Below are 11680 nucleotides of genomic sequence, written 5' to 3' on the forward strand. Positions count from 1 at the left end.
CATCTTAAAGTACTGCATTCTATAGGAAATATGTAATATAAAGGTTATAGATAAAGTAACAGCAAAGATATTTACTTAAAAAGAAATATTTCTGGTGTGTGTGTAAGGTGATTATGGGCTTTTAGGCCATGACTGATATGTACAGAGTGGGAGACAAATTTGTTGGAACTCCTTTGGCCTTCTTAATATGATGATTGAGGACTGATTGTCATCTTTGGACACCAAAATCCTTTCCTACAGCTCTGTTTCCCTGATACTCAGATTAGTTAGGATATTACATCAATAAAATACTGTCTTCTTTTTACATTGTAAACATACTGTCATGTAATAATTGAGGGATTCAGGGCAATTTGAAGGATAAAATTTGTTTGAAAATGATAGTGTGCAGCCAGTTCTCCTAGGTGCTGAGCCATGTATTTGGCCCCATAAACATGTCATGAATAGCCTTTTGAGGTATGAAAGGTTAATCCTAAATTCATCTTTAACTCATCCTTGATGACCCAGGAGAAAGAGAAGATTGAGAGCATAAAAAGTAACTTAGGCTTGGGGCTGAAAGAAGTTTCTAATCCAATATCTTCACAAAAATATGGAAGTATACAAAATTATCAGGATAGAAACTGAGACTACAAGTGTTTAAAAAGTGCATTACCACTTGAGCAAAATCACCAGACTGAGTTTATCCCACACGTCGTAAATAGGCAGCAATGAGAGCCCACAAGGACACCTGCTTGAGATGATACCTAGTGTAAAAAGTGAAGAATTTGAAGGCATGAAGACCAACTTTTCTGAAGTGGATTGTATTCTGCTTCCCTGATGCACACAAACATTCTCTTAGGAGCCCTGAGTGCTGAAGACTTCAGGTGCTGTGAAGGTTGTTCTTAGGGGAGCCTGAGGTTCAAACAGATGTCAATAGAAGGCTGGAGAAATCAGGCATTTACAGAGACCGAAGAGACATGCAGAAGGAGATTTGGGTGTTAAAGAAAGGGAAGTAGATTTGGATGTTAAAGAAAGGATAAAATTCCCAGAGAGCAATTAATTCTAGGTCTGTACCTGAGCACAAGCTGCCTCCTACTGTAGTCTCTGTATCTACTCAGCTATGGTAGGTCAACTCTACAGTTCTTTCACTCTTTCCTTGTCTTCTCAAATACATGTATATGTATGTCAGTCAGAATACCATGTAGGCTGCCAGTTGGTGGTCTCAATTTGATTTTAAATCTCTCTCCCCCATCTGTCATCACTGCAACCTCTCTGCCTGGCAGGAATATGGATATTCTGAATAAACATTCCTATATCTCCCTTAGGTGAACATCTAATAAATCAATGGACTCCTTGAAATTCTAATCTGGTCTGGATTGTCATTGATGAAAAGACCTATTCCCCTAGATGAGATATTTTCTGCTCAATAGCATTGTGTCATTCTTTGAATACCTTACAGGAGAGAAATAAGCTGAGAATGAGAAAGCAACTTATAGGCAGGAAGTTTTTAATGTATGGCTTGGAGAGATTACTTAGTTGTGTATCTCTGCTCTCTAAACCTATTACATCTAAAAGATGAACGTTTAACCATATGTTGTACTTCACACATAAGACAAGCTGCTGAGTTGCCTTTTTTTACAGAAGGTTTTCTGGCTTCCAGGTTCTCCCAGGATACTTCAGTCCCTACCTTCTAAAGGGTAAGATTGGCATTCCCCACCTCCGCCCTTAAATTTTCAGTCCAATAGAATGGGCTGCCCTCTCCTAGAGGTACCCAGATATTTTATTTTCTTCTATATGCTTTTCTTCTCTTTCTCTGTTTTCTGTTTGTTCTCTCTCTCTCTCTCTCTCTCTCTCTCTCTCTTTCTCTCTCTCCACCCTTCTCTTTGCCCACATTTAGGATTCCTCTAGGGTACCTTCCATGGCCTTATTCCTTGGGAACTGGGAACCCCCTGAGAACTGTTTGCATAAGCTTGCAATTAAATACTTTACCATGTCTTCAATTAGCAAATATTACCTGTGGGATGAAAGAAACAGCATAACATTATATATTCAACACTGATCAAAATTTGTCACACTGAATAAATATGTGAATATGTTTCCAGTTTTTATTAATAATTTGTGTTTTAACCATTGTTTTTTATTTTTCCCTAGCCCCCTATATGAGGACTAGGGATGGTGCATGGGGGAGATTGGGAGGCTGGCTGGAAATGGTCAGAATTGTAAGTGGATACAGCCATGATACAAAGGGTATAAACTGTAATAAACAAATAGCTTAATTAAATGTATTTCCATTTTCAAATATTGTTTTCTCTCTTTTTTATTTGAAATAATAGCCTCAATATAAATTCCAGGCTGACCTTGAACTTAGTGTACATAATAGATCTGCTTACCTTAACTCCCTAGTATCTGCATTATAGTTGGGCATGGTCTACCTCAATAATTCAGTTTTTTCTGTGGGCTTATTGAGAGTAAATTGCTGAATCCAAATGGTCATGGTAGACAGGACACAGACTCTGTTCCTTAGTCCAGTAATGGAAAAAAGCATTGATCAGTTGCCGTTGTTTGGCTTAAAATCCTCTCCTTTAAGTATAAAGAAAATTATTGTTTTTTTCTTTAACAATGGGATTTTATGACACAACAAAGTAGATTGGAGTTCTGTTCTTAATTCAACAGATAGTGAAAAGTAGCCTCACAGACATAAGGAGATTCTCAACATAGTTAAGTGTAACAACTCATTACACTTGCCCCAACATTCTAGCAAATCACTGAGGTTAAAACCATCCAAGCCTGGCATGGTAACACAGTCCTGTAGTCATGGTATTCAGAAAGAGAATGCAGAAAGTTCAAGATGACAAAGTAATCCACGGAAATATCCCAGGTCAATGGTATAATGGGAGGTCCACAGAACAAAGGGGACTGATTGGCTAAGATCAATGTCCATAGTCCTCCCCACAGCTCCAGAACATCAGGGCCATTCCAGCACCATGTGTTATCTAAGGAATTTGTCACCCTGTGCTTTCTAATGTTTCCTATCCAAGACAGCTAAGGTCACTTCAGGGTTAGACTCCTGTGGGCATTGAAGACTAGAACTCCCTCCAAGTTGGGGGATTAGCCTCAGGCAGAGATGCATTCTTTAATTATATATCCTATACAAGGGGTTCAGCACAGAAACCTTATTCACACAATCAATAGGAATAGACTTAGTAATATATATATATATATATATATATATATATATATATATATATACAGGTTCAAACTTATTCACACATTCTTTTTTAAGCCATTGGAAGGAAATAATTTAAAAAGACATGGAGTAAGCAGAAGGCAAGGGGAAATGTAATATATTTTAATTAATATCTGTAGAAAAAGTTAAATAAATGGCTGGAGATAGCATGGAAGTTAGTTAACAGTTTAGTTCACTTCAGGATTACACTCCTGTGGGCATTGAAGCCTAGAACACCCTCCAAGTTGGAGGATTAACCTCAGGCAGGGATGCACTCCTGAATTATATATCCTATACAAAGGATTCAGCACAGAAACCTTATCTACACAACCAATAGGAATAGACTTGGTAGGTTTTATATATATACAGGTCCATATATATTCACACATTATTTTTTAAAACATTGGAAGGAGGGAATTCAGAAAGGCATGGAGAAAGCAGAAGGAAAGGGGAAATGGTGTAATATATTTTAATTAACATCTGTAGAAAAAGTTAAATAAATGGGTGGAGATAGCATGGAAGTTAACAGCACTGGGTGTTGTTACAGAAGACAAGTTCCATTTCAGATATCACTTGCTAGCCAGCAAGTTCCCTGTAAATGCGTTTCCATGGGATCTGGTGCCCACTTTGGCCATTGCAAGTAGGGTACACAGACACTTGAACATAAAACGTGCATATATCTGAAAGACATGGAAAGCTTAACAATGTGGCTTTCTCAGGGTTGGAGTGCTCAGTGATTTGAAGCAGTGACTGGTCTTCCAGATGACCTGGGTTTTATCCCAACAACCACATGGCATCTTACAGCTGCCTAGAACTCCAGGGTCCATCACTTTTACAATACATCAATGAACATGAAATAATTAAAAAAAATTACAAACAGAATTCTCTATATTGATGTCACAGTTCTGAGAAAGATAGCAGTCTTGGGTAGCTGCACTGAACTCCTCTTTCTTTATTGAGCCAACCTGACTAGAAGCAAAACAGCCTTATTCTAAGCTTGAACTAGCTCAACATAGCTGTTCATCTAAGAACTGCAAACACAGTCCTGATTGGTGACATTTCCTTGATGTTTTCTGTATTTGTGATCTCTCCCCTTGGTATGTGAGAGACTTGTGGCATTGATGAATCATGTAAATGTATCTTTTATATCTCACATGAGGATCTAGAAGATAGATTTGCTGGGGAAATCTTCATCTGCTTCAGTAACTTGACTTGCAGTCTTCATTTCCTGTTGGAATTATTCAAAGTGTGGGAGGTTTCCAAGATGTCTGTGACCAGTGTGCCCTGTATTAGAGGGGCAGAGGATCTGAGACTCTGAAACCGGTGAAGGGATAGGAAGCTGGATCCAGAGCATCAACCTTGAATTTTCCCTGGTGGGAGGGGACATCATGTGAGTTGAGGCCTATTGGACCCAGCCCTTCCATGGTCATCTCTCATGTTTGAGAGTCAAAGTGTGGAGCTCCTGCACTTTCTGCCCATCCCAGCCAGTGAGGAACCCCAGGTCCAGGAACCCCCACTCCAGCAACCAGACATCAGATGGTCCATGCTCCCCTCAAGGGAGCTTCAGTATTCCTGGGACAGGCTCAATTGCACCAAGCCCCCCCCCCCATGGTGTTCTACCAGGTCTGAGAGTCTTGAACCATGGGGGCTCTACACTTTATGCTTATGCCAGCAAGTGAAGACCCCCAGGTCTAGGGAACCTCTGTTCTTGCAGCAGGATATCTAATCTCTCTTAATCCCCTTCAAGCATCTTCATGAGTCTTGGGACATTTGGGGGTCAATAGATCCGGTACCCCCCAGAGCTGTTTCCCAGGTCTGACAGTTAGGAAACATAGACCCCCAGCACTTGACAGATATGCCAGTGAATGGATATCACCAGGTCCAGGGACTTTCCTTTCCAGCACCCAGACATTGGATCCCTCCTGGTCCACTGAAAGCAGTATTGGGGTTCATGGGGATGAGTTCCCAACATTGAAGCCACAGTTTGCTGGTCACCCAGACCACGCAAACAGTGGAAGCACCTGGATCATGGATCCAGGATGGCCCAGCCCAAATGAGTCTGAGTGACAGAGACACAAAGTCTGGCACACAATCCCTTGTAATCCCCCCTAAACCCCTTACTTAACCTCCTGTTGTCTGTGTCTGCCCTGTACCCTCAACTCTCTCCAAGGACACCAATACAGAGCCCTGTACTCTTTCCTTCTCCAGAAACTAGTGCCTTGCAACTTAAGTGTGATACCTGGAGGAGAGATCTTGTAACAGCATGGAGAGATTGAACCAGACCTAAGATTTCACAAAAAGCAATTATAATGGGTAAAATCTAAATGTTAAGAAAATATGAGGGTTTGGACATTTAGGAGAGTGTAACTATTGCCCAGAATTGTCTTCTAGGTTAACTAAATAAACCAGGTCTCTTTGTGGTGATTTGTTTATACAGCTGTTTAGGATTAACAGCAAGCTTTAATAAAAGATAAACCAATAGTAAATATTAAACACCACTTACAACACAGGCGCCACAGGGAAGAGTGTCGGGAGACACGGCTCAACTAGTACTAAGATTTTCAGAGGAAACACCCTACACAGGAGAGGAAAGGAAAGCCAAGAAACCTTGTTGATAAAAAGAAAAAGATGATTCAACTAAGGGAAGGCATCTGTGTGGGGGTCGGCCAAAAGGGAGGATACCTCCTTTTCCCAGGGAAATGGAAAGATACCCATCAGTCTCTCAGACAAAGGGAAACATTTATGTGGAACATGGAAAGGAAAGCATCAGTCAACTGTTGTTGGATGTGTGGATATAGCAACTGGGTAGCCAAGAAAGAGGAGTTCCAAAACCAGGGAAGGGAGAGGGAGGAATCCCACCTTTTGAGATAGACGATAGGTGCAGTACTTATCTAGAGCCTCATTGATCTGAGCAGTGGGTTCAGGTGGCTTTTCTGCAGCGTACAAGGATCCCTTTTAAGTTTTATAAAGGGGATAAACTTTTAGAGATGGCAGCATCACCATTGTAACATGCATTGAAATACACATTGTAGAAAAGGTGGTAGACATACACCTTTGTGTTAACAGCATCAACATTCTCAAAGGTGAACTGTGGAAAGGCAGAAGCCTTTCATGAAGTAGATGGGACAAAAGCTCACTTGGTCTTAACTTTTACCAAGCTTATACATTGTGGAAAACAGGCTTCACCCATTTTTAAGTTTATATTTATCTTTCTTAAACACTTTCTTAGACTTTTAAACATTTTGTAGAAGCTCTATAATTTCTCTATAGGCCTTTGTATCTAGTTCCTTAGCATGAGACTTATGTGAGACTGCTGTGAACATTTACTGTTCTTTAGCCAAAGGGATGACAAAAGGTTACAACTGAGGCTTATTTTTTTTTCAGTCTGAAACAAACTAGACCACCTAGACCTTACAACTCTACCAGTGAGGCTTAAGGTCTGGTCTCCTGCATATGAAGAGAACTGAGAAGGCATCTGAAGTCTCCCAACACAGAAATTGACAATATGACCAAGGAACCCTAGTTTGAGGTCAAAACAGACCTGAAGTGTTACCGTGGGCTGTGCAAGGATGGTGGGGGTCGCTGAATCTAGGAGCCACTTGTTCTCTACCAGGCTAAGGAGCAGGAAGGCTGGAAGAATCTATGGCTCTTGTACTGTTTGACCCTCCATGCCTGGCATAGAGAAAAAGCTTGCATGGGAGCATTCTCACTACCAGAAACCAGTCTGCTGGCAGGTAGTCATGGCTTCTTGAGGGCTGCATTTCAAGCAGTCACCTGACAGAGTTGACTTTTGGCTTTACCCCCATTGGATGGGCCACTGAAGACCTCTTGTTTTCTGTGTGGGAATGCCAACAGTCTCAGAACATCAGCCAAGGTCTGGAATAGTTTAAGCCAGAGATGAGCCTGTCGGGAAGGCACCTCTCTAATTCTTTTTACCAGATCCTATATGGTGACTCAGGGACCATCCTTACATGTTTAATTAAGGTAGTAGTGAGACCATGTTTGCATCTGTAGGACTATAAATATAATTTTGGACATGTTTGAAGACTTGATCATGTGTGAGATGACTGACTGTCAACTTGCATTTGTTAACCGTCAAATATTGTGCCTTTAGGTTTTGTCCCTGTCAAGGTACAGCCTTAAAAGTCATAAACATAGTCTGTAACTTATAAAAGGCTAAGGCTGTATTGTAGATCAATAATGTTTTTATATTTAGAAAATAAGAAAAAGAATATTTTAACCTTGATAGTGAAGATATAGCATAATGCCCAAGTTTTAACATGAATAAATAAATGAGTCTAAAATTAACAGATCTTAATTTATTGTATTCTTGGCATTATATCATATAGTTTTAGGGTATTTAGGTCAAACTTTTACTTACTAACCCTCAAGCTGTGAGATATAGAATAAACAACAATATAGTAGAATATTATAAAGCAATTTTTTTATAAAGCAACTTTAAAATTACATGTGAATTTATTTTACCAAATGCATTAGCCAGAAAACCTAGTGGTAAATCTGGATCACAGGCAGCTCATGGCAGGAAAAAAGGCATTTATTTATTAATTTAGGAATAGATAAAGTCACAGGCAATTAGACAGGCATTTTACGTTATCTTAATTTGAATAGACTTTTATAATCTTAAAATTTGAGCATCTTATAAAAATTATGTTGAACCATGGTTGAAGCATATTACATAGCATGTTGTAAAATATAACTTGGAATTTTCATAAAGTTCCATTCCAATTTAAAATGAGAGTTGTTACTGTCTTTATCTAAAAGGAGATAAAATAAACAGAGAATTAGTTATGATTAAAATTGTTCATACCATGTGGTCCCCTTACGGTTTACAGTTTAATCTTCACATTTCTTTTGAGAGTATAAAAAGAAACCAGAGAGTGTTTTTATTTAGTGGGATAGCAGGAAGAGAGAAAGAGACAGGACTTTGAGAAAAGAAACACAGGGAATCGCTTTTACATTCTGATCACTCTTAGTGTTCCTTGGTATGAGACATTTGAGTAGGGCAAATATCAGTGGAGAAACTAGATGTTTCCCAAAGAGAAGAGAATACGAAGAAGCCATTCCTGTGCATGAGAAAGGGGAAATGGAACTGGACCATGTGGCTAGTGGTTCATCAACCAAATAGTACTGCAGGTCAGGGGCTTAGCCCAGCTAAAACTAGGAACCACCTTGCCTAGTACCAGGGCTTTATCAGTAGAAAGGCTGAGTTCTCATAGGGAGAATCTCATCTGTGGGAAAGAAAGCGGTAGAAGGGCAGGTTTAGAGTGGAGATAAGAAGGGGTTCAGTGGTCTTTTAGGACCTATAAGGGACTGCAGTTTTTCCAACCTCTCTGGCTTTAATTGGTGCCTTACAAATAAAGGAGGAACTGTGTATGAAGTGAGATAACTGACAAGTATTGGAGCTTTTATAGTCACAGCACAAAAGGGAATGGGCAAGAAAAAGGGAGAGAGCTTTCTTACTGTGACAGTAGTTGACAGTAACAATGTGAAGTGAGGTAATCAGTTGTACATGATCAATAAATGTCCTGTGTGGCCTATAGAGGACCAAATCAGGAGTGAGAACAAAGAACTAACCTTATCATGAGGATGATACACATGCTCCAAATTATGTATCATCTGTTTCCTGTTTTTCTCCCAAGGTTATCTCATACCTACCAGGTGAAAAGTAGTAGTTAACCTGAACCAGTGTGAAGTCACAAAACAACCATCTCCTTTTGTTTCCTAAAATCGCTCTTTAATTGTTAATATTCGTGATAGCCTTCTGCCTGTGGACAGATGGTTCACTCCGCTGCAAGTTGAATAACTGGCTATTCAAGCTATTCATCTTGATTCCAGGAGGAGGAAGAGCTTACAGAGAGCTGAAAGATGGAAGGGTAGGTTATTAGACAATAGGAACAAATCTACTTAAAAATCTCTGCCAATTTGGGAAACGTGTGGTCCTGATTCTCCACATATGCACCCGAAGGTCAAATCATAGATCCAAAGTCCCTGCCCAGAGCATAGGATTCTACTGAGCTCCCTCCCTAAGCCAGGCCCTAACTGCTCTTTGTAATTAGCAAACATACATTCATTCCTCCTGGGCCAGGAAGCACTATGCTTTGTCTCTTCAGTACACTGTGACCCTAGGGGAGGTGCTCATGTCGCTCAAGACTCACTGGCCAATCAGGACTTCCAGACGAATCCTGTACTCAGAGGAAGAGGAAGGTTCTTCCGGGTGCCAAGTTCGAGGTTTGGTTTGGAAGCCGAGCTGTCTGGAATGGTCGACGTGCTGTGGTCTGAGCTCAACTGCTGGGTCCTGTGAACGGATTTCAGGCGACTTCCAAAGAGGCAACATGGTGAGTGTGTGGCCGCCGCTCTGAATGTGGTAGAACAGGAGGCTTAACAGGAGGAGCTGGTGTGGTTGGTCCTTCGGGGGCTGGGCAGGAACCCGCAGCCATCAGCTGCTTTTGAGGTCCTTTGTCCTAGCCTTAGTATTGCTGAGCTATCTGAGTCCCACTTGTGAGAACTGGGATGGACTGTGACCAGACTGGATGTGGCGACCTGGGCACTGTTAAGACTCAGATCCTGGGACAAATGGCTGAGGGGCCTATGGAACAGTTCAGAGCAGAATTAGCTACCAGGTTTGCGCAGCATCCCCCAGTCCCTACCTGTTTATAGGACATGGCTGGCATACACTGCCCTCTAGCCCAGGATTCGGGCCCTTAACCCAGCTGCCTTGTGATAGTCTCATGGTTTGGCGTGCCCCTCTCCTCTCCTCCCTGTCCTCTCATGGCTCAAGGTTGTGTTCACCTTGGGCTCTCCCGGATGTTCCGGCCTGTGGGTGTGCCTTTCTATCTATAATAAACTTTCTCCCCACCATACCTAGGAAGAGTCATGTTACTTAATTTTTATTTTTTCATTCCCCTCCCATTTGCCACTCCTTTCTTTCAAATTCATAGCTCCTTTTAGCTTCAGTTGTTGTTACTCTTTGCGTTTGACCGAGGCTTGCAACAAGAATTATCAGCTGTGAGGTAAAAATGGCTGCATTGGGCAGTGATAGGGTAATGAAATGTATACATGCAGGACTCTGTGACTTGTAAAATAAACATGTACCCATGGAGAGTGGAAAATTTTACTAAACTACTTCTTTACCAGGCTCTGTCTGTTCCTAGAATGGAAGGGCAGAGCTGAGATGGTTTGTGCTGTCTGAGTCCCCTGATCTCTCATCCTCCCCCAGTAGAAGCAAAAGTGTTGCTTTGGAATGAAATGAGCAGGGATGCCACAATTTAAGCTATGGCAAGAAAACACAAAATGTGACATGAGGTTGTTTTTTTCAATAAGGATTTATATTTTATATTGCTGAGAGCAAAACTGTAGTCTTTCCTTTTTCAAAAACCTACTTTATTTATGGTTCTTAAATGCCTCTATCTTCCTTCAACCCCACTGCCCTAGACAGGAGAGAAACAGGTTAGTACAGACAAGGAGCTTGTATCTCTACAGCTTCTAACTAAATGCTGGTTAGGGTCATTGACTTCTTTAGGGCATTGCCAGTCTCTGTCCTCTGGATTCCAGAAGTCCACTCAAACAGCAAATGGAACTATTTTATTAAAACTGTTTTATTTATTCATTTCTAAAACTCTACCTCTCTTCCAAACCTTATTCCTTCCAACACCCTAGCTAGGTAAAAGAGAATAATAGCTAGAAGGAAAACAGTTATAAGTCCCTTTAAGCTGCTCTGTGAGGTTTAGGGTAGCCAGGTTCTTTGGGGCAATACCTGTTGATCACCAGGATATCCAGCAGTCCAACAAAACAGCAGTGACAAACAGAGCAGCATCGTGGGTAAACAGCATCAGGAAGAGCAGCAGCTTCTTCTTTCTTCAAAGACCCCGGGCCCTCTCATGGCTCTGCATGTGTACCATTTCCAGAAGACTCAGAATTAAACTATGTGCAGGTGCACAACCACAAGCCTCCTAGAGACAATCATAAGTAACAGCTGTGGACAAACTGAAGCAGCCTCATGCTCCACACCTGGGGTTAAAAGAAAAACAAATTCACATAATATGAGTCGGATTTTAAAGAAAGAAAAAATTCTTTTTTTTTCTTTATTAATTAAACTTTATTCAATTTGTATCCCCCCATGCTTACCTCCCTCTTCCTGTCACAATCCCTCCCTTCCTCCACCCTCTGCACCCATGCCCCTCCCCAAGTCCACTGATAGGGGAGGTCTTCTTTTCCTTCCTTCTGATTGGCCTGCTCTTTGATCACCTCTCCCTGAGGGGGCAGCAGCATTACCAGGCCACAGAAGAAGACAATGCAGCCACTCCTGATGAAACCTAATTGACTAAGATCAGAAGGAAGGAAAAGAAGACAAAAATTCTTAATACAATTTCTGATTTTGTGATTTGATATATTCTCTCTCTCTTTCAGTTAGTTTTGACTAGAGTTTGTCCTTCTTGTTGATTTTTCTCAAAAACCCAA

This window comes from Meriones unguiculatus (assembly GCF_030254825.1).
Source record: "Meriones unguiculatus strain TT.TT164.6M chromosome 13 unlocalized genomic scaffold, Bangor_MerUng_6.1 Chr13_unordered_Scaffold_33, whole genome shotgun sequence".
Lineage (NCBI taxonomy): Eukaryota > Metazoa > Chordata > Mammalia > Rodentia > Muridae > Meriones > Meriones unguiculatus.